This window comes from Pipistrellus kuhlii, unplaced genomic scaffold (genome assembly GCF_014108245.1).
Source record: "Pipistrellus kuhlii isolate mPipKuh1 unplaced genomic scaffold, mPipKuh1.p scaffold_m20_p_3, whole genome shotgun sequence".
NCBI lineage: Eukaryota > Metazoa > Chordata > Mammalia > Chiroptera > Vespertilionidae > Pipistrellus > Pipistrellus kuhlii.
The window spans coordinates 77,571,564-77,598,143 of record NW_023425529.1 but is presented as its reverse complement, the minus strand read 5'-3'; positions in this window follow the sequence as shown (position 1 = coordinate 77,598,143).

The following is a 26,580-nucleotide window of genomic DNA, read 5'->3' as shown; positions in this document are numbered from 1 at the left end:
ACAAACAAACAAACAAACAAAAACAAGCTAAATGGAACAGAGTCAATAATCTACCAGGTATAGAGTTCAAAACAATAGTTATAAGGAATTTAGTGAGAACTTCAACAGTTTGAAAAGGGACATAGAAACCATAAAAAATAAATCAGGCAATAATAAAAATACAATATAAAAATGAAAAATACACTATGAAGAATAAACAGTAGGTTAAATGAAGCAGATAATCAAATGAGTGATTTCAGCAGAAAACACCCAAGCAGAGCAGCAAAAGGAAAAAATAATTTTAAAAAATTAGATAATTTAAGGAATCTTTGGGGTAATATGAAACCTATCAATGCCTGTTTCATAAGAGCACCAGAAGGAGAAGAGAGTAAGGGACTGAGAACCTTTTTGAAGAAATAATGACTGAAAACTTCCCTAACCTTGTAAAGAAAAAAGACAGTTAAAGAAAGCACAGAGTCGCAAATAAGATGAACTCAAAGAGGCCCACACCAAGACGCATCATATATGATAAAAGAAAAAAATGGCAAAGATTAAATACAAAGAATCATAAAAGCAGCAAAAGTTACCTACAAAAAGCTCCCATAAAACTAGCAGCTGATTCTTCAATAGAAACATTTTAGAAACATGATTAGCAAGAAATATTCGAAGTGATGAAAAACAAAGACCTACAACCAAGACTTTCCAGTATAGCCATGATTAAAAACTGAAGGAGAAATAAAGAGCTTCCCACACAAGAAAAAGCTAAAGAAGTTGATTACTACCAAAGCAGTATTATAAGAAATGTTAGAGTCTTCTTTAAGAAGAAAGAAAAACAAAAAGGAACATAGTTAAGGAGAATAGAATGGCAATAAATTTGTACCTATTAATAATCACTTTAAATATAGATAGCTTAAATGCTTTAATTAAAAAACATAGAGTAGATGAATGGACAAAATGCAACAACAAAAATAAGACCCATGTATATGCTGTGTACAAAAGACCCCCTTCATAATGTAAAACACACACAGACTAAAAGTTAAAGGATGGAAAAAGATACTTCATGCAAGTGGAATTGAAAAAAAAAAGCTGGATTAACAATACTTTATGCCAGACAAAAAAGAATTTAAAACAAAGGCTACAATAAAAAGATAAAAATGAATATTACATAATAATACAGGAATCAATCAAACCAAAGGATAAACATTTATGAACCAAATATAGGAGCACCTAAATATATAAAGCAAATCTTGATGGATATAAAGGGAGAGACAATAATACAGTCATAGTAGCAGGTTTTAACACACCATTGACATCAAGGGATAGATCTTCCAGACAGAAAATCAACAAGAAAACAGTGACCTGAAGTGACACACTGGATCAGATGGATTTAAATGATATCTTCAAAGCATTTTACCCTAAAGCAGAAGTATGTATATTCATTTTCAGTGCAAATGGAACATTTTTTTTTTTTTACTATAGACCACATGTCAGGACACAAAAAAGTCTCAATAAATTTAAGAAGATTGAAATCATATCAAGCATCTTCTATGACCATAATGGCAAGAAACTAGAAATAAATCACAAGAAAAAAACTGAAAACCACACAAACACATGGAGGCCAAATAACATGTTACTAAGGAATACATGGGTTAATGGGATCAAGGAAGAAATCAAAAGGTACCTTGAAACACGTGAAAATGAAAATATAGCAACCCCAAATCTATGGGAAACAGTGAAAATAGTCCAAAGAGGAAAATTCATAGCATTGCAGTCCTACCACAGAAACAAACAAACAAACAAACAAACAAAAATCAAATAAAAAATTTAACTTCACACTTAAGGGAAGTATAAATGAAGAGAAATGAAATAATAATTAAAATGGAAATAAAATGGTGTAAAAAAGAACAATTAAAAAGATCAATGAAACCAAGAGCTGGTTCTTTTAAAGATAAATAGAATTGATAAATCTTTAACCATACTCATTAAGAGAAAAAAAGAAAATCCAAATAAATACAATCAGTAATGAAAGAAGAGAGAAATAACAACTGACACCACAGAAATACAAAGGATTTTAAGTAAATATTATGAACAAATCTATGCCAACAAATTGGACAAAGTGGAAGAAATGGAAAAATTTTTAGAAACATACAATTTCCCAAAACTGAATCAAAAAGAAATAGAAAATCTAAACAGATTTATTATAACTTCTGAAATTTAAATGGTAATTAGAAAAACCCAACAAACAAAAGTCCTGGACTGGATGACTTACCAAATTTTTAAAGAACTGACACCTATTCTTCTCAAACTATTCCCAAAAATTCAAGAGGAGGGACAATTCCCTAGCACATTTTATCAGGATAGCATTATCCTAATTCTAAAACTAGATAAAGATACTAAAAAAGAAAGGAAATTATAGGCTCATATCCCTGATAAACATAGATGCTAAAATTATCAACAAAATATTAGCAAACTAGTTCCAGCAATGCATTTAAAATATCATATACAAATAGTATTTATTCCTAGGATGCACAGTTAGTACAATTCCTGCAAATCAATAAATGTAAGAAACTGCATAAACAAAATGAAGGCTAAAAATCATATGATAATTTTAATAGATGTAGAAAAAGTTTTTTATAAAATCTAGTGCCCATCCTATATAATAAAAGCCTAATATGCAAATTGTCCCCTTGGCTAGAGTTTTGCTAGGAGTTTCACTGTTGGAGCATATGCCCCCTGGTGGTTAGTTCATGTCAGCAACTGGTCAAACAGTGAAACTCCTAGCAAAACTCTAGTCAAGGGGACAATTTGCATATTAGGCTTTTATTATATAGGATGGGCACTGGCTGGCCGGACTGGAAAGTGAGGTGTGAGGTGAGAGCCATAAGGAAGCTCTCAGGCTTGAGATCAGGATTGGGTGAGATAGCCCTGATTGGTTCTGATTGCCAGCCAGTTGGAGGGACCCCACTTGTGCATGAATTTCATGCACTGGGCCTCTGGTTTATCATAAAAAACTCTCAGCGAAGTGGGAATAAATGAAACATAGCATAACATAAGAAAATCCATAAATGACAAACCCACAGTTAACACCATTTTCAATGTCGGGGGGAAGGGAACGAAAATCTAAAAGGCATGTCAACTTTCACTACTCTTATTCAATACTAGACACCTGATGCATGAAGATTCTTGAAGAATGGGCCTTCCTTACCCTGGTCCAGAGCTGCCTTTCTACCTTCCCACGCTGCCCAGAAGCCCTGAGCAGCTGGTGTGGTGTTAAATGTCTGCATGGTGATGACAAAAGTGTCCTGCTGCTGGGCACCTGTGTGTGCAAATTATCCTGCCATCTTAGTTGGGTTAATTTGCATACTTACTCCTGATTGGCTGGTGGGCATCGTGAAGGTATGGTCAATTTGCATCTTTCTCTTTTATTAGTATAGATAGTATTCGATGTCCTAGCCACAGCATTTAAATTGGGAAGGAAAAAGTAAAACTGCGATTTTTTGCATGTGACATGATAGGAGATAAAGACAACCCTAAATATGTCAACAAAAATTTACTGAGCCAAAACTGGTTTGGCTCAGTGGCAGAGCATCGGTTTGCGGACTGAAAGGTCCCAGGTTCGATTCCGGTTAACGGCATGTACATTGGTTGCGGGCACATCCCCAGTAGGGGGTGTGCAAGAGGCAACTGGTTGATGTTTCTCTCTCATCGATGTTTCTAGCTCTCTATCCCTCTCTCCTCCTCTCCATAAAAAATCAATAAAATATATTAAAAAAAGAAATGTTTTTTAAAAAATTTACTGAATCTGATAAATAAATTCAGTGAAATAACAGGATGCAAAAGAAATATCCAGAAATCAGTTACATTTTTTATTTTTTATTTTATTTTTTAAAACTTTTTAAAAATATACATTTTATTGATTTTTTACAGAGAGGAAGGGAGAGGGATAGAGAGATAGGAACATTGATGAGAGAGCGAAACATTGATCAGCTGCCTCCTGTACACCCCCTTCTGAGGATGTGCCTGTAACCAAGGTACATGCCTTGCCTGGAATTGAACCCAAAGCCCTTCAGTCTGCAAGCTGATGCTCTACCCACTGCGAGTAAAGGGCCCCAGGTTCAATTCCAGTCAAGAGAATATGTGCAGGTTGGGGGCTTGATCCCCAGAGGGGGGCATGTAAGATGATTAATGATTGTCTCTCATCATTGATGTTTCTATCTCTCTCTCCCTCTCTCTTCCTCTCTGAAATCAATAAAAAAAAAAAGAGAGAGAGAACGAAGAAAATAATCCCATTTACAATTGCATAATAATAATAAAAAAAACCCTAGGAATAAACTTAACCAAGGTTTTAAATGCCTTTATTGAGAAAAGTATAAAATGCCTTTATTGAGAAAATTATAAGACACTTAGGAAAGAAATTGAAGAAGATACAAATAAATGGAAGCATAACCATGCTTATAAATAGGAAGAATTAACATTTTTATAAATGTGCATACTACCCAAAGCAATCTTTAGATTCAATGCAATTCCTATCAAAACACCAATGGTATATTTCACAGAACTAGAACAAATAATCCAAAAATTTATCCAAAAGACCTGAATATTCATAGCAATTCTGAGAAAGCTGGAGAAATCATGCTTCCTGATATCAAACCATACTACAAGGCCATAGTTGCCAAAATATGTGGAATCTAATGAACAAAATAAACTGGTGAACAAAACAGATATAGGTACTTTGAAGCATGCAATAGATTGATGTATTTCATAGGGAAGGGAGGGTGGGGTGGGAAGAGATTAACCAAAGAATTTATATGCACACTAGAGGCCTGATGCATAAAATTCATGAAAGAGTAGGGCCATTCTTCCTCCAGCTGTCGCACCAGCTTCCCTCTGGCACCCAGGACCAGGACTTCCTTCTGGCCCTGGGTTAGTCCAGAATGATGTCTGGTCTAATTAACATATTACTCTTTTATTATTATACAATAGATATGCTTGGACCATAGATAAACAACAGAGTGGGGGAAACCTGGGAGGGCTGGAGTAGGTGGAAGGGGATATCTGTAATACTTTCAATAAGAAATATTAAAAAATAAACACAGCCTGATACTGAATAATCAGATAGCTCAATGAAACAGATAGAGAGCCCAGAAGTAAAGCAAAAACTATATTGTCAACTAATATTTGATGAAAGAGGCAGGCACATACAATGGGGTAAAGACCTTCTATTTGACAAATGGTGTAGGAAAAAGTGGACATATAGATGCAAAAAAAGAGAAGCCAGACCACATTTTTACATCATATGCAAGAATAAATTAAAAATTGATTAAAGATTTAAATATAAGACTCAATTGCATAAAAATCCTAGAAGAAAAATACACAGTAAATACTTGAACATTTCTCTAGTAATGTTTTTTTCTGATATATCTCCTGGGGTAAGGGCAATAAAAGAAAAAAATAAATAGGACTACACCAAACTAAAAATATTTTGCGCAGCAAAGGAAACCATCAACAAAATGAAAAGATAACCCACTGAATGGGAGAACATGTTCATCAATGATATATCTGATGAGGGGTTAACATCCAAAATTTATAAAGAACTCATACAATTCAGTATGAAAAAAACAAACAATCTAAATAAAAATGAGCCATGGACCTAAATAAGTCCTTCTTCATAAAGGACCTACAGATGGCCAATAGACATATGAAAAGATGCTCCTCACTAATCATCCAAGAAATGAAAATTAAAACACGATGAGATAACCTCTCACAGCTGTCAGAATGGCTGTCATCAATAAACCAGCAAACAAGTGATGGGGAGAATGTGAAGAAAAGGGTACCCTCATGTTGGTGGGAATGCAGATTGGTGCAGTGGAAACAGTATGGGGGTTCATAAAAAATTAAAAATGAAACTGCCTTATGACCCAGTGATTCCACTTCTGAAAATGTCTGAAGAAACCCAAAACACTAATTTGAAAGAATTTATGCACCCCATGTTCACTTTTTTTTGCAGCATTATTTACAATAGCCAAGATATGGAAGCAATACAAATGCTCATCAATAGATGAGTAGTTAAAAAAAAAAAAAACCCACAGTAGTATATATATATACAATGGAATATTACTTAGGCATAAAAAACAATGGAATCTATTATTTGTGATAGCATGGATGGACCTAGAGGGTATTATGCCAGTTAGAGAGAGATAAATACCATATGATTTTACTTATAAGTGAACAAACAAAACAGAAATGGCTCATAGATACAGAGAACAGACTGATGGTTGCCAGAGGGGGAGGGACTGGGTTGACTGGGTGAAAAGGGGGGAGGGATTGAGATGTACAGATTGGTAGTTACAAATAGTCATGGGACATAAATTATAGCCTAGGGAATATAGTCAATAATTCTGCAACAATTATGGATAGTGCCAGGTGGGTACTAGAAATACCAGGGAGAACTCTTTGTAAAGTATATCATTATCAAACTGCTATGATATACATTTTAAATTAATAAAAAATAATATTGAATATAAACTGTGATTGATAAAATAACAACCCAGAAAACATTCCAGACATAATAAAATGTTCACAATGAAATAGATTTAAAATAAAATATAAGACAATAAAAAGTTAATTTATTTGAGCTGAAACCAGTTTGGCTCAGTGGATAGAAAGCCTGTGGACTGAAAGGTCCCAGGTTCAATTCCTGTCAAGGGCATCTACCTTGGTTGTGGGCACATCTCCAGTAGGGGATGTGCAGAAGGCAGCTGATCGATGTTTCTCTCTCATTGATGTTTCTCTCTATCTCTCTCCCTTCCTCTCTGTAAAAAAATCAGTAAAATATATTTTTTAAAAAGTTAATTTATTTGAAACAATGTTTTTCTTTTTTATTGTTAATAGAATAAAACAATACAAAAGAAAATAAATATGGCTTTAAGGGACTTGACTCCAATCTAAAGTTTATAGAACTAGGCCAGGGCCATATTACTGCTCTGAGTCCTCAGACAATGGCTGATTCACTGCAGAATGGCTAAGGTGTTCAGAGAGCTTTCATCAACCTAATGAGACCATCCCTGGGATTAAAGGGGTCTGGTTACAATTCTTCAAAAGCTCTGAACCTCTTTTGCATCCTCAAGCTAAAAGGGTTATTAAATTCATTGCACCAAAAGCCAAAATTGATGTTACTAGATTCAGCTAAGATCAACATATTCTAAAATGCAATTAAAATTCTTTGACCTTTGAAAATAAATCACTAAATTTTTATATTAAATTTAAATCTGAGGAAAGGCAAACAGTGAATTTAATAAGTATGAATGAGTTATGCAACTGAAGAATTTTTGCAAGGTTTTAGTACATAATATTCTTTAAAAAATAATTTAGCAATAATAAAATCCATATTTTTATACTGTTTTATGTTGAAGAAAAGTAATACTTCATATCTGTGACATATCCCAAAGCATATTTTTGTACATTCCCATTTTAAGTAAGACATATTTTTACATTCAGGTAGATACACATTTATATATATTCTTATATATATACTAGAGGCCTGGTGCATGAAATTTGTGCATCGGAGGGTCCCCTCAGCCTGACCTGTACCCACTCATAATCTGGGATTGCTGGCTCTTAACTGCTCCCCTGCCTGTCTGCCTGATCACTCCTAACCACTCTGTCTGCCTGCCTGATCACACCTAACCCCTGAGCCTGCTTGTCTGACCACCCCTAACTACTTGCCTGCCTGCCTGATCACCGTTAACTGCCTCTGCTTCAGCCTCTGCTGCCACGGCTTCATCCAGAAGGACATCCGGAATGACGTCTGGAAGGTAGTTCGGCTGTCTGGTCTAATTAGCATATTATACTTTTATTATTAAAGATATTACCCAATATTTCATTAGTACCTCATTTTCCCAAGTATTCAGAGTCATTTATCTTGTCATTTTAATTGCCTTCACAGTAAAACTTGGAAGTAAGCAGAACAACTTCTGAGACGCAAATAATGGATGTTGAGTTCTGCTGAGTATTCAAGTATCAGAATTTAACTTACAGGAGAGTCCCTCAGTTGTCACTCAGAGCCAGTAGACTCATTTCTAACAACCTAATAAAGCTGACTCTGAACATGCAAATTAGAAACAGGCTCAACCAAAATAAGCACAAAAGAACAGTGAGAAAAGGTAGGGAGAAATGATAGAAGACACAAAACTTACTAAAGGAAAAGCCAGTTTATAAGCTTTGATAAGCTCTGAATCTATCACTGTGCAGGATTTATATCAATGCCCAGGGTCATAAAGACAGAGCTAATGGCCTTCAACTGACTGGATGAGGCCCTTCCACATTAGAGAGGGCACTCAGCTTTACTCATCCTACCAATTCAAATGATAATTTCATTCAAAAATAATCTCTTAGAAATTTCCAGAACAATGGGTGACCAGATGTGTAATTACCTGGTGGCTCAGTAAAGTTGACATATAAAATTAACCATCACAACTATATTGTAGTTAGAGAGCTTATTTTTTTAAAAAAAATATATATTTTACTGATTTTTTACAGAGAGAAAGAGAGAGGGATAAGGAGCTAGAAACATCTATGAGAGAGAAACATCAACCAGCTGCCTCCTGCACACCCCCTACTGGGGATGTGCCCGCAACCAATGTAAATGCCCTTGACTGGCATTGAACCTGGGACCTTTCAGTCCGCAGGCCGACTCTCTATCCACTGAGCAAAACCGGCTTCGGCTAGAGAGCTTATTTTTTAATCATAAAATTGATACATGCTGTCATGGGATTTTGGAGAACTAAAAAGAAAGTCTGACAACTCAATGTCTGACATAATACCTGGGAGTTAATAAATTCTCCAAAAGTGTATGGTCAGTGAATGATTAAATGAATGAGTGAATGAATAAAATTAGACAAAAACTTTGTTACTATCTTAGTTAGGGCCTTTTTTCCTGTGCATCCTTTTTGTTTTACATTGTTTTGCTTTATGCTTTGCTTGGGCTGTTTGACTTTCAAAATGTCGAGTCACTTCTTTCTACTAAACAAGTACTATGAAGATTTATCATTTGTCATATTCTCCATATAACATGAGTCAAGACAAGGCACACACTTTATCAATGCCTTTTGCATCAAAATATCTTTATTATAAATATAAAATAGTCCTGGATGCACATATATTTTTGTCTAATGAAAACTAACTGAGGCTTGTGATCAAAAACAATTTTTGAAATTTCTTTAATTACTGGGAAAACTCAGTAATTACCTTTGTAGCTAGTCATTAGAGCAGTGTGAGTGTGGGCATAAGAAACATCTATTTTGATTTATGTAACTTTGGCTCCAGTTCCATAGGATTTTGGCTTTCTATGATTGAGTCCAAATAAGGAAAATCATATTTAAAAACCGAGACATCGGAAATGCAAGAATCAGTGCCTTGTTGGACAAGAGACTGAAGCTAGAAAGTGCCACAAGCAGTAGAGCAATTCATTAATCCCTTGCATAAGGAAATGCTGAACCCAGGACACAATGTTTTTCTTGATGAGATGTAGAAGGACTTGGCAGTTGCAGCAGCTGAATGGAAAACAAAAATGTGCATTAAGGTATTAACTTTGTTACTAATCCTCTGGGTTAATGAGAAATTTCCTCTTTCTTTACCATAATTTGCCTGCTGTTAAAGACATGAATGAAATTTAATTTTGATGGTTTAATTGTGAATTTTATAATATAGAAGTTATGGAAATCAATTCACTCAAAATAAGCATTGGGCAGCTATGCACAGTACCATATTTGTTTTTGTAGAATGCCAAAGAAATATGACCTTCCTTCTATGGTCTGAATTCCGTATCCCCCAGAATCATATGTTGAAAGCCAGGGTGATGGGATTTGGAGGTGGGGTCTGGGGAGGTGATCAGGGCATGAGGGTGGATCTCATGAGTGGGATTAGAACCCCTGTAAAACAGGCTCCCCGCATCTCCCACTTTGTGAGGGCACAGCGAGAAGTTTACAGTCTGGACCCGAACGAGGGCTCTTTACAGAACATGAGCATGCTGGCAACTTGGTCTTAAATTTCCAGCTTCCAGAACTGGGAGAAAAAAAATTCTGCTGTTTATTAGCCATCTAGTCTGGAGTAGTTTGTTATAGTTGCCAGAAGGGACAAAAACACCTCCCAATCTTTGTGTCATCTCAAGTAGGACTTGGCACAGAGAAAGTCCTTAATAAATGTTACTCGAAGGTTCTTACCCTCACAAGCTTGCATCCATTGGGAGAAAACATTAGACATATGTACAGATGCAACAGTGGCTGCAGCCAAGTGATGCACTATTGAACCCAAACAAGCACCGAGTGTCCAGGCGGGAGAACCTGTGGGCAAATGAGGCTTGGGAGGCTCTATGGGGAACTATGGCTCAGTTAGATGGACAGAGGAGGAAGGTGTTGCAGGCAGGGCAAGTAGCAATGGACACTCTTGCAGGCAAGGGCTTGTTTTGAGATGTAGTGCTAGGTTCGGCTGCAAAGAGTCTAAGCGGTCTACGTTGGCCCTGGGCTAAGAAATGGGGACTTGGTTCTTTATCCTGAGTGTAAATAGTGGCTGCCTTTGTTTTTGAGCAGAGGAGTGACAGGATTAAAGCAGCATTTTAGAACAATCTACCAGGTGCCAGCAAAAGGAATGAATTGGAGAGGAACCAAACTGAAAGCAGGAAGCTATTAAGAGATTTTTTAGCAGAGTCTACATATAAGATGAGGGTCTGGCTTTGAGAAAAGGGGACAGATTGTTAAAGGCCATGTTCATGAAAGAACTAATAGAGATCTCATAGAGTTTGCTCACTGGAAAAGGTGACGTTGGGGAATAGGAAGAATGAAAGACAACTGCATTTGAAGTTGGAAGGATAAAATTAGAATTGATAGAAAGAAAAGAGAAGAATACAGACAGGGAAGTGATATAAAAAAGAAAAATAGATTATTTCAGTTTTACACTAATATATTAATGGTAGATCACCTCATCCGGTATACTGTATGTAATACCTTATACAGTGGTGCCTCACACAACGAACTTAATTCGTTCCAGGAGCAAGTTTGTTATGCGAAAAGTTCGTTATGTGAAACGCGTTTTCCCATAACAATACATGTTAAAAATATTGAGTTTAACTTAAAAGGACGACTGCCGTGATACGTGCGTGATTTAATTCATAATGAAGAACAATTGCCGCGATACGTGCTTAAGTTAAGCATAGTGACTAACGACTGCCTGCAGTGCCTGCACGGAAGGATGCAATACATCGGCAGCGATCGTGGAAGCTCGGGCGAAGCAGTCGTGGAAGCTCGGGCAAAGCGGTCGTGGAAGCTTGGGCGACTTCATTGTGTGAAACGAAGTTCGTTGTATGAATCATGAAATGAAGTTCGTTGTGTGCGGCGTTCGCTGTGCGAGGCGTTCTTTATGCGAGGCACCACTGTAGTTTACCCAGTACATTTCCAGGTATAGTATGGATAGCATATGTAATGAAGCCACAATAGGCCACTAGACATGCGCAGGCACTTCGAGAGTTGCAAATAGGGCTGCAGTGAGAGGAGAAGGCTGTATAAGTAGCTTAAAAAGTCTTCCACATGGTCCTGTGCAGAGCAAACAGCACAAAATGACTCATTTTAATCTCCTGTTTAATTCTCACTGATGTTACTTAGCTTGAAGTCATATATCTGTGGCTGAATCATCAATCTTTAATGTTCACTTCTTTTCCACAATAACTAGTGAGGTAAATTTAGAAATGTCATCAACCAGGGCTTTGAAATAAGTCTTCAAATAATGTTTATATCCCATCTTAGCATATCGTTTCTTTTAAGAAAATTTCTGCATGTATAATTTCCATGTACAGATTCAACAGTATATTGGAACAAAACCAGGATGTGCTGTTGGATATTTTTATCAGCCACTGCTGGGGAGAGTGATTGGCAAAGGGAATTGCAATGGTATTATTAAAATTCATGAACCGGAGAATTACCAATGTGTAATATTAAAGAACGCAACGGGTGCTAAGTATCTTTGCCACATTCCCTAAAGCTTTAACCATCTTGGGGGAAAATGTTAGAAGTCTTTCCGGAACACATTGGATTTTCCTAAAGCATATGGTGATGAAATAGAATATCATTTTATGAGAAAATATTGTCATACTGGCTTCCTAGCCCAACATGTCACAGTCATTTTCTATTTCTATTGTGTAGCTATCATTATTTTGTGCCCTTTATTTTTAGGAAGAATTAAGTTCCAAGTCTTGGAACAATGTTAATGTTTCACCCATCTCTATTTCCTTTGGCCATTTTGTTTTGTTTTGTTTGTTTTCATTATTTCTTCCAGAGTCTTTTGTTCTCCACCATGACGTCTTTATACCACACTTCAAGACTGGGAGATAGGTGCATTGACCAAGGTTTTGTTTTGACTGTCCTAAGAGTTTTCCTCTTCCAATCTTTCCTCAGCTGAATGATTGTGTGCTGCTGTTTCATCATTTTCTGAAGTAGCTGTCTGCATCCCAGACCTGGCTGGAATGAAAGTGATTATTCTCTAGCTTGCATTTAAAAAATCCATATTTATTTCAAGAGACTGATGGCTAGGAGAAAAAAAAAGCCACATTCTCTGCTTGGTCCCTTGGGTTCTTTTTAAGCACTGAATGTGTTCCCAGAATTGGTCTAATCTCACATCACCCAATAGGCTGCAGGTGGGCTTGTGGGTTGGCATCCTCAAGGGGTTGCTGGGTGGTAGGCTCAATTTCCAAATTCCTGAAATTGTCACATTAATCTGTTTTCTAAGGCAACTAGGGAGCAATGCTGTCTTCCCCGAGGACATTGATTGTTTTAGGGGCCAAGTTGGCTGTGAATTTCAAATTCCTTGCTATTACACCCTCAGTAATTAAGCCATGGTGAGCTTAGAGAGGTTGTTTCTCAACATAACTCCCTCCTTGAGGCAGCTGTGATGCAACTCATGATCCAGTCTCTCTCCCCCAGGGCTGCATTTGAGACGTTGCAAGTTTTAAATTTCATACTGGAAAATGGGCTGGAAGACATGGCTGAAGGCTGGAGGCAGGCAGCTACTTATCTGTAGCCCACTTCACTGGCTGCCTCCCAGCTGTAGAAATTCATCCCGGGACTGATTGGATGAGCTGCAGTGCTGAGAAGAGACATCTTGGAACTTGTTGCAGGATGGGAGCGGGAAGGCCCAGCCTGTTCTGGAAAGCCAGGAGCGTGGTGGACAAACATCCCCTGCAAGCCAGTACCTTTCCAGAGGAATGGTTTGGATTTAAACCAGTCAAACAGACACTCTTTAAAAAGCCATAAACATTATCATTTTTAAAACAATCAACATTAGGTTGACACATTGTGGAGCAGGCATTTGGAAATAGAGAGACAAAACAAAAGGTTTGGTTTTCTTCAAATCTAATGACTCAGTAGAAATGGTATTGGATTTTTCTTGATTTTAAAAACATTTCCATAAATGATAGAAACTTGCTTTATAATGTCAAGGCTGCCTCTTTTTTGTAAGAGAAGTTAGCCAAAATGAAAATGCCTCCCCTACATCTTCCATCTGTTTTCTCTAATGCAATACAGGTATGAAAATCCAGGGTGACAGTCTATCACACATGGGGGCATTACAATAGGGCAGGCAAGACTAGAAACACAGCTTTCTTAATAGTAAACACCTAAAATAACACAAAAGTACTCTTAGAAGCACTGTACAAGCACTCTGGCTTTATCTTTCTTCCCACCTTCCTCATTCTTCTCATCCCCAGCCTTCATACTTTCTGGATTCAATTTACTTCCATGATTTTAACATATTACTGGGGAACCAGAGTGACAGTAGATTTAAGAACCAGCCTCCTAAAGCTAGAGGCAGGTCAGTGGTAGATGTCAGAGAAATCCAAAGAGGCAAGCATGCAGCTGAGGGTGTGCTGGAGAGAAATGGTTGGTGAACTGAATTTCAGCTCCCCTTTAATTGGCTTATGTACCACTAAATATTAATTGCTATTTTCCATTAATTAAGCATCTTTTTTTGGGTAACCTTTTGGTAAGAGTGTTAACAAGACCAAACCTGTTCTGTACTTTAGCCATTTCCAGAAGTGTTGGGATGGCATAGGAATGACTGAGTGAGGAGTAGGCCAACAATGGAAATATTCCATGTAACTGACCACTAAGAAATGCATGATAGAGTGTAATACCACGGATATTAGGAATATTTTTTTTAATCAACAGGATATATGTAAAATTTACAACATATCAAGGTACTATTCTGAGTATTTTCCTTATCAAATGATGCCTTGTCTTTGTAGTGCACTGCTTAAGGCTCAGGTGTTTCCATTGGCAATCTCTCTACTTGATTTTTACAACAGCCTTTGCCTGGTAGATGTGGCTTTCAAAGAAGTCAGGGGGTGTGACCACTGCCAGGCAGAGCCCCCCTACAGGCAGAGGGCTGTGGCAGCAAGCTCCTCTGCTCATGCTTCATCTTAAGCAAATTCAAGCATCCATGGATTTAAAATGGGAGTCAGATATTGGCCCAGGTATTAGGTTACTTCCTAACCAAAACAAGCCGGTGTCTTCCAGCACAGCAGCTGTCCACCGACATCATGGGGTCAGGGTATGTTCATTTTAAAGCTGTGCTTAGGGAAGTTCCTAAACCTGCAGTGATCCTATCTTCCTCTAGAAACCTTTCTGTTCATCAAATGTCAGACAGTTATGCTGGACGATGGTCATTTATTTATATAATTTTTTAAAAAGTCAGAACATTTTTTGTATCTTAAGGCAATTAGTGCTTTTTTTCTTAGTGTGAATATAATTTTGTAGTTTTGACTACATTTAAATATGGAAAGGGAAAAATATAAAATAAAGTATTATATTTTAAGTGAGGAAATAGGGCCTTAATTTAAAAATGTCTATTATTAGTAATCTGAAAATGCTTTCAAAATGACTCAACGTTATTTTTTAAAATTTTCTTTCTTGTGAGGTGTAAATGAGGCACAGAAACTAAGGATTTTTACAGATTTACCCGGGTTTTACTGAATTGGTAATAAAATTCTGGACCAGAGAACCTAGGTTGGCAAAAATAGGCTCTTTTCTCTGGTTTCTTTACTTTATGTGAATTCTTACTGATCCATTAAAGTTACTAGCACAGCCTTTAGAAACGTCTTACTCATGAAATGGGGTATTGATTCCTTGGTTTACTCTTTTTCTCCTCCTTACTCAGATTTCCTTTCACTTCCACAGTAGGGAAGGGAAAAACTGGAACTGAGCTCTGCAACGATGAATAAAAGTAAAGGGTATAAACCAAGAAAGCTATAGTATACTGGCTTTAAATTTGTCCTGCTTATTATAGTAAGATTTATTTTCATAAAATAAAATAAAAAGTTGGTTTGTATTCTTAAACCACCCTGGAGAGTAGTTATATTTCATTGATAATAAACAATATTTTATTTTCCAAATCAAGATGATTCCCAGGCTTTGGGTGGATGGGATCACAAACTCCAAGGCCTGCACTGGCCAATTTATATATAGGAAAGTGTGAAGTGGGTCAGGTGTGAGAGGTAATGAGCTTTGCCTGAGTGTGGAGACTTTGGGGCACAGGGCCCATCCAAGGCGGTCTGGCTCTGCCACTGCTGCTGATTGCTTCCAGATGGGAACTTGGGTCCTGGGCAACTGACTTCCCAATTTTTCAAGTTGGGCATTTAAATTTCTTTAAATTAAAAACTGGTATCCAATTCAATAGTTGGTGTCCTGTCACCAGAACACATATGTGGACTGGTCTCAGCTTGGAAGGGGCAGGGGTTTCACTTGTAAAAGAGAAGCGGCTTTTGTACTTCCTTATTGTTTATTTTCATCACAATAAAACCAGAAATGACAGCAATGAAGCCCTGAGAACATGGGGACAACATTTAAAACATAATTCTTCCCGTGAAGTCTGTTTTCAAAGGCTCAAAGGAATGCTGTTTAGAAGGGGGGCATAGGAGACACTTTATATTCAAAATAGAGGCCTGGTGCATGAAATTTGTGCACTTGGGGGGGGGCCTCAGCCTGGACTGCACCCTCTCACAGTCCAGGAGCCCTCGGGGATGTCCAACTGATGGCATCCCCTATGGGAAAGGGGCCTAAGTCATCAGTCAGACATCCTTAGCGCTGCCATGAAGGTAGCAGAGGCTCCCAACACCAATACTGCACTAGCCAGCCATGATCCCAGCTTCTGGCTGAGCGGCACTCCCCCTGCGGAAGCACATTGACCACCAGGGGACAGCTCCTGCATTGAGCATCTGCCCTCTGGTGGTTAGTGTGTGTCATAGCGACCAGTCATTCTGCTGTTTGGTCAATTTACATATTAGCCTTTTATTATATAGGATAATGTCTTATTATGGGCAAGGCCTCTAATTCCATTTTTTTTTTTTTTTTTTTTTTTTTTAGGTAGTTAAAGGGAGGGGCAGAATTTTCACTTGAGCCTGAAGCTAAAATTGTCCTTAGCTCAAAAATCTGCATACCACTGAGACACATTCTGGTGAGGCTCATTCAGAACCCCCACACTGTCCTATTATGTGTGTAAGTATTGGGAACCATCTTATCTCTTTAGTGAAAGGAACCTGTGTTTTGGCTTCAAGCCTGTAACCTGTATTCATGCAGCAACTTCAGCTCTTCTGTTCAATATTTACCTGGCATATCTTTTATTTATTTCCTCTAAATCTTTCTAGATTATCATGTATTAGATAGGAATACCCCATAGACACAGACAATAGTCTGGCAAAGGCCTGGAAGGGGCTGGTGCAGGTTGGAGGAGATCAATGGGAAAAGCAAACAAACTAAAACAAAGGGACATCTGTAATGCTTTCAATAATAAAGATACATTTTAAATAAAGGAAGATATCTTAGTTGAAAAGAGTTTTATGTGAAATAATATAAGTAATTGCTCTACACTGTACTTTATATTCTCAACTCCTCTCAAAGAGATATTAATTGACCCTATGTTCACTTAATATTAATTGACCCTATGTTCATTTACTGCAAGACTGACTACTGCCATGCTGACCCTGCACTAACTGCCATGGGGGCTGCGATCAGACCCTGCTTTTCTCTCTGGGCCTGATCTCAGTCCCCTCGGCAGTCAGTGCTGGGTTGCTGTGGCACCTGCTGGGTTGACACTGCAGGACTGACTTCCAGTGTTCGGTCGAACCTTTGGTCATTTTGGAAGTTATAGACTCTGGCTCTTTTTATATATATATGAACAGTAACAATGGTGTTTGGAGAGGATAGAGGGAGTGTACTACACAAGCAGTAGAAATGAGTAAAATCTTCTAATTTTCTAGATCATTCTTAAAGGCTACTTAACTGTGACCCATTTGCTCTAAAATCAAATGTAACATCTATGCTATCCACCGGAGCTCTATAATATAAATGTGATATAAATTCAACAATAGGTTTTCTTGTTGACTTTATTGGGGTGACCTTGATTAATAAAATTATATAGGTTTCAGGTGTACAGTTCTAAAATACATCATCTGTGTACTAGTATTGTAATGTGTGCCCACCAACCTGAGTTAAGTTTCTTTCCATCACCATTTATCCCTCCTATATCCTCTTCTACCTCCTCCACCCCACTTTTCCTCTGATAATCACCACACTGTTATCTGTGTCTATGAGGTTTTTTTTTTTTTTTCACTTCTTAATCCCTTCACCTTTTTCACCCAAGCCCACAAACCCCCTCCCCTCTGACAGCTGTCAGTCTGTTCTTTGTACCTATGCATCTGTTTCTATTTTCAAACAATAGATTTAATAATAGGTTTGTCATGGATAATGGCCAATCAGAACATAGATAGTCTTTAAGAAACCAGTACAGATATGATGTTCAAAGCTGAACACAAATCGTGCTTTATATCATACTGTAATAGCCTAGAACTTTGCTATTTACTAGTTAAGGGCACATCACCTGGTGCTTATTAGAAATGCAGATCTCCAGTCCTGCCCTTGAGTTACAGACTAGAAATTTGCATTTATCAGGGTCCCCAAGTAACTGAAATGGCATTTACAGTTTGAGAAGCATGCTATCTTGTACACTTTACAGCTCTTGTTGCCAGCTACCTTATCTTGCCTCATATTAAAGTCATTTATTTTTCTTTGTCACTACTAGTAGACTATTATTTGTTCAAGACAAAGGTTACATTAAAAAAGTTCTATTACTGTTTAGCATCTTAAAATTTTGCATTAAATTTAAGTGAAGTGCTAAAAAAAAAATGTCATAGCAATAATTAGAGCAGCTCACAGGTGCTGGGTGCTTTCTCTGTGCCTGATATAAGGTTAAATATTTTACAAATCTCATTTTATTTAGTCCTCACAATCATGTAGATGTTATAAATAATTATATTTATGTTAAAATTAGGGGCTGAAGATTGGAAGGTTAAGCAACTTGTGCTGGGGCATGGAGGAGCAGGTTGGGGACAGTGTTGCTGGATGTCAAGCCCAAGGCTTCACTGTTAGCTGACTTGGGTTTGTAGGAGTGAGAAAAGGATGAAAAGAAGCCTAGAAGGAAATGATTTCAAGCTTGTGAGACTAGGAGAAGGATGTTTTATTCCTGATGGTGTTGGAGGATTCAATGGTTGTCTTTGGGGCCTTGTCTCTGAGATAAAATGTTTTCATTTAAAACAAGGACTATCTCTGGTGCACACTTGTCCTTGGCTAGAAGATGGAGCACTTCTGTTTTTCTACTAGTATTTTATTGATTCGTCTACATGGAGATGAAAGGGGAAAAAAGAACATTTTTTTTTTTTTGCCTGTGACAATTGTATTTCCTTCTCTCCTAAAAGAGCGAGAGAGATTAAGAACTCAGCTAAATGTAGGAAAAATGATTGAGAGTGGGGAGAGGCAAGAGAGGAAAATGTCACTTGGCTTTGCAGACCTTTCCAGCAAGAAGCAAAGAGTTGGATAGATTCTGTGCCACAGGAAAATCTAATAACAGTTTAATGGGACCGCCAGACAGTACTATTGAGGAATGATAGGCAGGATATAATTATTTTTAACATGTGTGTGTGGTTAGGGCTTAAAATGTATCATAATGCTGTCCAATACTAAAGAAGTATAGATAAAATGAATAATTTCCCCTATGCATTGTGAAAGAAACCAGCCTAAATAACCCACAGGGGAATAAAAGCATGAAATAAAGAGCTTAATGAAGTTAAAGTTCTGCAAGAAAAAGTGATATTTTCTCTTAAACAAACAAGTTTTCAAATAGTTAAAAATGCTTTTAGGAGAAAGTATATTAGATTATTCATAAAACTTTCACTTTAAAGGAATTGTCTCAAGCTGCATTTTCATTCTGCTTTAAGAACTAGCTGAACACTGCCATTATTTTTGCCACTTTCAAACCACATAAATATTCAGGAGATATTTATTTAGCTAAACATCACTGCAGGCAAAACAAACAAAACATATCAATGGTTATTTCATAACCATATCTAGGGGTGTCGAACTCAATCAGAGAAGGGGCCAAAATCTAAAACCAGCCTAAATCGCGGGCCGAATGGTTTACTGAACAGTCATAAACTGTCATTGTGATGGAAACGCAGCGGAGTGCAGTGATGACAGCGCGGTGCGGGCCACATTGCAAGGCCTGGCGAGATGGATTTGGCCCGCGGGCCTTGTGTTTGACACATGTGATATATACCATTGTCCCTACAGTTTACGGAGCCCTTCCAACGACATCCTAGAGGAATGTTATCTGCAGAAACTGAGATTCTGAATAGTCTAATGTAGATGAACAGGGCTCATGAACAACTTCTATTTCAAGATTAATTAATGTCTTGAAATAATTTATTAAAAATCCATATAAAATTACACACATACATTTCCATACTTCATCTTCTGGAAGAATAAAAAATTTTCTCCCCTTAGACTCTTCCCTTTGTTTGATTAGAATCTTACATCTTCATATTGGAAGCTTAGATACTTAAATGAGTGCTTCAAATATAAAATCTGAGCCTAAACATTCATTAAATTCTATTTCAAAATGAAAAGCAAAGATTTGTAATTTAGTATATCTATAACAATTTAAATCATGGAGATATTTTTAAAACCTTGAGCTGTGTATTTTATGATATAAAAATGAAACAAAACTTACAGTAGCATACTGACAACTATTGATACTTTAACCATCAAAGTGTCTTATGCATAGGAAATGCTAAAGGTTAGTAAGAATGCGCTTCCTACATAAAGAGAACTCTAAAATGGCTTCATGTTTTTTCTACTTAAGACATGAGTTGACTATCTAGCTTTGAGTTGAGACCGACACCATTTCTCTTTCAGTAGATCTCAGCCTCCAAATCCAGAGGGCTGCCGGGCCTGTCCCTGAACTCCTGGTTCGTGAAGAGAAGGTTGTCCTGGTGGCTAGGCAGTTCAGCTCTGCAGGCTGGCCTCAGACTACAGCGTTGCCATCTATAGTCAATGGGACCTAAAACAAATTACATGTTGTGAAGGTTAAATATGAATTTGTACGTGTAGAATGCCTCTTTTAAGGATCCGATTTGAAGAACCTTTCACTGGGAAATGTCAGGATCTATCTCTCTGATTAATTCTTCACATGGCCAGTGCTGAAATTCCACTGAGTCATAGGTGCTTTATTAATGAAATTTATCTCAGTAGAGACAAAATGTGCCCATAGTAAGATTATTTTTTCCAAGTATATTTAACCAGATTGGGAGTACATTATATTTGTTCATATTCTCCACGTATTTATGTACATAACATGCTTTGAATATTCAAAATTTGATGACTTTGAGAGGGTATTGGAAAAGTCCATAAAGTAACACTCTCCAACTCAGAAAAAGTTTACTTGGTTTCATAAATGAGTTACTTGTATATATTTTTTTTTAACTCTAGAAGAAGAAATTAATGAGCTGATAAAATTTTTCATATAACATTGCTTGAACTGTAGTAGAAATTTTTTTGGCTTTGTTTTCAGGCCCTCGGGCCCAAATAGCATTAAATAGCTTTTCTTCAAGTTGGCATTTGCTGTTTGCTATTTGTCGGTACAAAGTGTAAGGCAAAAGATGAAAGGAATGTTCTAAAAACTGAAATGTCTCCCAAGATGATTGTAACAGAAATTATCTATTGCAACATTATAATTAAAGCCCTTGATGAAATGCATATGTCAAATGAGTTTATTGGAGAAGTTCCCTTTCTGCATTATCCCTTTCAAAAGAGCAATGCATTTAACTGAAACCAACCAGAGGAAGGAAACCGTATGGAGGCTTAAAATTTTGTTTGGAAGCAGTTCAGTTCAGTCTTTCCCAAAATATAGATTGTGCAATTAATGGGGAACTTGGCCAGAGCAAGATTGTTGACAAAATGTAGCTACAAGATTTGACCTATTTTTAGTTATGCTGTTTATACTTAACAGCATTTAACATGAACATTTATTTACATGGAAGCTATTCTTTTAAAATATAATGAAATAGTTGGCATTTTTTGGGTGGAAAATATCTAGTCCTTATTTTTTTTTTTTTTAAAGAAAAAAGAAACCCCACTTTATATGCAGAAAAGATAAATTCCCTCATTAACTTTAAGTAGAGGGAAATTTGTTAGGATAATAACACTTCACTTAAAAAAATTCATTACATGTAAAACTTATTTTGAAAAAGTGAGAATTATCTATAAACATTTTAACACTTTTTTTCTTCTTCTTGCTTTTAAGTCTGTCTAGTTATGGAAAGTAGCCTAATAAAAATTTTGTCTGGTAGAAAAAAATATTGGGAATTGCTTTCATAAATGAGAATGATTTTGAATTAACATTGTTAGTAAAAGGAGTCCTTCTAAAGTCCTTGAAAATACTTAATGTAGCTTCCTCTTTTCATAGGCTATTTCAATAATAATCTTTTTCTCACTATTTTTTCCTTCATAGGTAGTAAAAGATAGTTTGAGTTCTGTCCTGGTTAAGTATCACACATCTCCAGCGAGTGGGGTGTGAAGTAATGAGATGTTGAACACTTTAAGACCTTTGCTGTAATTCTTTAGCATCTTGTGAGTCCTCCTATTTTCCACAAGTGAATGTGTCATTGAACTCAAAGAGAACGGGTGCTCTATCTCTGGATCTGCTTCACCTGTAGGAGCTCACACTTGCCTCTAATCTGTGAAGACCCTGAGAACTCTGGAACTCCAACAGATCTGTTTCCCTGGGGCTCTGATCCATTGGAGCTAACTTGGAATCTCAGCAGATAAGTAGGTATCCCTAGCTCTGCAAATCCAAAAGTTGCTTGGCAGCCCAACTCATGGCTTCTACAACAACAACAACAACAACAACAACAACAAAGAAAAAGAAAAAAAAAGAAAAAAGAAAAAAGGAAGGGCAGATTTCTTCCTGTTTTCCTGCCTTTTGCAGGTAAATGAACAGGGGATTGACTCAATAGAACCAACAGAGTGGCCAGGAGGGGACGTCATCACTGCCTTCCTCTATTCCTTTCCGTTTAGATTAGTATTTGTGTGAGTGTTTAATTTGGACTTCTGTCCAAAAGATACCACACATATACATATTTCATAATCACAGAAATAAAAAAATAATACATATATAAGGATTTAAGAAAGTAAAGCCAGTGCCTAGGCCCATCTTACCTTATCCCACCTCCATTCTTATATTCTCTTACCTCAGAACTCATACAGATCTTTCAACTCTTTATTCTGGTATTTGCTTTCTTATTTCTAAATAATGCGTTTCTACAGGTATTTCTTGATCTCCAATTTTAGATATCTATTGACTGCCTACAAATCTTTCAAATATAGTTATATCATGTATTTAGTAAAAGTCTTTTAGTTTTTAATATGTACTATATATTATATGTAACATATTACACACATAGTTAAGTATTTTTCATAGCTGAGTAACAGTGTACTGATTACATTTCTTTTCTTCTGCAAACTTTCTTCTTCTGATGTAAATACTGTCTCTGTTTTCTTTTATTGCTTTGTATTCTTTAATCAGCCTCTCATAGCCCCTAACATATATTTAACAAGTGCTACATGCCTAGGATTGTTGTAAAAAATTTACACAAAAGAGGTGAGCAGATAGAAAGTGGGGCATGTGGTGCCCTGGTATAAAAGGACAAAGTCCAAGTTCCTTGCTATGATATAAGATCTGGCCGCTGGCTAACTCCCAGCCTCATTCCTTGCTTCCTCCTCCCCCTTACTTCGCATTCCAGCCTCTCTGGACTTGTTTTAGAGTTTAGGATTGACCCAGCCTGCTCTTCTCCCCTGGTCTTTTTAACAGCCCTCTGCTGCTTGAATCACTCTTCTGCCTCCATTATTTGACTCTTGTCCATCCTCAGGTGCCAAACTTTCCTGACCCCTAAAATATGTGAGTGTCCTGGAATGTGCTCCTGTAGGCCTGTGGTCTTCTCATTCACCACTCTCATGTTTACTGTTTGGTTAACATCTTTCCTTCTTGCTGAACTGTAAGACCTGCTCTGGGAAGGCAGGTCTAGGTGATCTTGTTCCCTACGGGGCCCCAGTGTTTGGCATCTACATTTCTAGCTGTTTAAAAATTGTAGCTATTACGTAATGGAGACCCTAAGGAGAATGACGATGATGCAAATGTACATCAAATCATCGAAGTGATTCAGGCTGAGAAAATCCTGTGTAAGGGTAATGAATTGTTTACTTACGTGAAGTAATTCTGTTTCTACTTTATAAGTTGCCTAACCTTAAACCAGCTGAGACTTGTTGCAACTACAAAGTGAGAGACCATTGACTTTATAGATTGGGCAAACTAGGTCTGGGAATCCAGTTCTTATTTAGATTTTGCAAATGATTCTGGGAAGCCTCAAAGAAGTAAATTAACATCTTGGAGTGTCAGCATGGTTGACACTAGTCCATTAGTTTCTAACCTTCCATTTCCCATCACACATGCCAAAGCAGTGACTCTCTAAGCCGTGAAACCAGGGAAACTTGTGGGGGCTCTGCCTTCATGGAGCCTCCAGACTAATAAGGAAGACAAACAAACAGCAGCTAAACACACACACACACACACACACACACACACACACACACACACAGATATGTGTTGCTTACAGATTAAAAAACAACTGTGTCAAAATAGAGACCAAATAGTGATGGAGAATAAAGAGGGAACACTGCATAAGTGGTCAGGAAAGAGGGGGTCTGTGGAAGTGTCCTTGAAATAAAAAGTCAGGGACAATGTATTTCTGGCTGCAGGAAAGCAAGTTTGGAGTCTCTAGGATAGATGGTGGTTAAGGCATTTATGTCTCTAAGACAGCATCGTTATGTGCAGAAACCAAAAGGAGTTCACTGACTGGAACAGAGGAAACACAGGAAGAAAGGCTCAAAATGGAGCATGAGAGACAGACAGGAGCCTCATTGTTTGGGTTATGGAATCAACACTGCTCAACTTGTCTGCACATGGGCTGCTGGGCCACAACCTGCTGGGTACCTGTCTATGGCAAGAAAAAGAGCTGTGCAGATGGAAGTCAACTATGCCACCTAAAACACTTTTGGTTGAGCCTATATATACATATGCACACAGGCAAACGCATACACAATTAGCAAGGCTTTCTCAGTGAGAGAAGGTGCATGGTGCTTTACAATTATGTTCTGATGGAAATTCCTTTCAAGTACATTAAGAATGTGTATTTGGTGGTGAGGGAGTTGAAAGGGAAGGTTATAGTGTGATCAAATTCACTTTTCAAAATGATTTCTGTGACTACAGAGAGGGAGAGGGAAGAGATGGCAGAGGAGACCTGTCAAAACCAGTATCTAGGGATAAGATGACAATGGCCTGGACCAGGATGGCAGCCATGGAAATGGAAGATGAGTGGACAGATCAGGATAAATTTGAAGATAGAATTTACAGGATGTTCTCATGGATTGGGGTAAGAGGAGTGAAGCGGGCAATTCAAACTTGACCTTCAAATTTCTACCCTGAATAACTTTTTGAATATTTATCTTGTTGATTGACATAATAACATGGAAGATGAATGAGTGTAGAATTGAGGAGGTAGTATGCATAAATATTGATGGAGTGGTTATGATAGTGGACTTTTTAATAACAGCAGCCTTTATAAACTCTGCAAATTAATAAATAATAGCATAGTCTATATGCTTTCTATTGAAAGCAGGAAAAAGAAAAAGTTGTGTTGAGATACAGAAGCTAAGAGGGAGGTAAGGCTCACTCATCAGAGGAGGGACCTTTTCATCATGAGTGACTCAGCTATGTGACTAAGTCAGCTTATAAAGCTGTCATGAACTTGAGAGAAATAACTGAAATTATAATGCTAAATTCATGAATACCATGAGTAAGTCCAAGGTGAGGAATTAGTTTCATCTTAACTGTCAGCTCTGATTAATTTTTAGTGGTTGCTCAGAGGACTCTTTTGAGGCTGCATCTGGGTGGAGTGAAAGGGTGCTGTCATTGATTCCCAGTGTGTACTTTGGATGCAAGAGGAACTGGGCAGCAACCAGGCCAAGTTTTTTCTGACCCTCTGCATCTTTCAGGTATAGAAAGGGGATTGGATAAATGTCCCAACATATGTGGCACTGAAAATACTGTGAAAGAGAGCAAGCACTGAAGTTTGAAGGGAACTATCTACGTGATTAAAACTTGGAACAGACTTCAAGAGTTGGAATACAATGTTGTTACTGTTCCTTTCTTTGACTATGATATTTGAACCAAACCTGACTGATAACCATTGAAGTGCCTTCTGGGATGTCAATGCAGTTTTGCCCTGGGATCCATCAGAGATAGCGAAAGAGCCTGATGAAGACTGGGCAAATTCCTCAGGTCTGGCTGGGCTAATTGCCATGGAGTCAAATTATAAGGCTGCACCTGGCGATATGGTAGACCATTCTCTATGTTCCTCATTTTATTCTGTACACAATGACTTCTGCTTTGTGTTTACTTATTTCATTTTAACTTGGTTTTACCATCCCTTTTCACTGTCTCTGACTCTTTCCCAGAAAATGGAGGCCTTTTGCTTTCTTATTCCAAAGAAGATTCAGGTGACTATGTGAAGTATTTTATGTTCCAAGGGGATTGAAAACCAGTTTGGATTGACCAGGGAGTGGCAGCATCTTGATGGAACATTGGGTAGGATGCTGCCAACCTCTGCCCAGGTTGTGGAGACAGGAAGGCTGATATATAATTTTAGGGATGATTTTTCAAGGACTCTGCCAAGAATCCATGAATAATAATGACAACAATGAGTACCATCATGAAGTAGAAGGGGATAGTGATTTCAAGAAGTTGATAGAACAAGCCACATGGCCAAAAGCTATGCACAGCTTTATTTTCTAATGAAGGGAAGACACTAGTGATTTTTATAATTTAGATACTTTTATCAAGGAGCTGAAGAATCTACTGCTGGAAAATAGAAAAAAGGGATCAAATTCGAAAGAAATACTTTTAATTTGCCCTCAGATGTTTGCCGTGGGCGAACAAATGAATTGAGACAGCAAGTGTATGCCTGTTTATTTGTGTGGACTCATAAAAAGAGTTGGAGATGTTTGAGGTCATCCAGTTTGGTGGTGAGTGGGAAGAGATCAACCAAAGAACTTGTATGCATATGTGCATAACTCATGGACACAGACAATAGGGTGGTGAAGGACTGTGGCGAAGATA